This window comes from Trachymyrmex cornetzi, unplaced genomic scaffold (assembly GCF_001594075.2).
Source record: "Trachymyrmex cornetzi isolate Tcor2-1 unplaced genomic scaffold, Tcor1.1 scaffold182, whole genome shotgun sequence".
Lineage (NCBI taxonomy): Eukaryota > Metazoa > Arthropoda > Insecta > Hymenoptera > Formicidae > Trachymyrmex > Trachymyrmex cornetzi.
In genome coordinates this window covers 333258-333846 of record NW_017296441.1, presented here as the reverse complement: position 1 = coordinate 333846, position 589 = coordinate 333258, and positions in this window count along the sequence as shown.

Genomic DNA, 589 nt, shown 5'->3' with positions numbered 1-589 from the left:
ATGGCAGTAGCAGTAGTGGATTAGGTTGTAAGAGTAACCAATTGCAGTCGATTATTCTTCTCACATTCGACTGTGATTGGTCAATTTCTTACTCTTACAACCTAATCCACTACTGCTACTGTCATTGTAGACCACACATTAGTGTTTTTACACATTCGTACATTACACATTGCACAGTGTGTAAAGGGCTTCACACATGAAACGCATAACAGAGCATAAACATAACATAAGGCCGCTAAACCAATGATGATAAACGTGATGCTGCGCATGCGCATTGGGAACATTTATCCATTACTACCTTTCTCTCTCGCACAGACGTTTGCATCAGCCCGAGTCATGGGAAGTATAGGCAATGCCTGTTCCATTTATATATGTTCTAAGGACCATTCCCTTCAATGTCGCATCTCTGTTATCTAGGTCTTTAAACGGAACCGATGGCTTCGTTCAGCAAATTTAACAGTTTTGCAAACGTTTTGTGATTCTTCGCTGAGGTAGGACTATTCCTTTAAATCTAAAAGTATGATCCAATCAGCGCGACGAATCATAAAACGGTTGCAAAACTGCTGAGTCTGCTGAACGCAGCCTATAG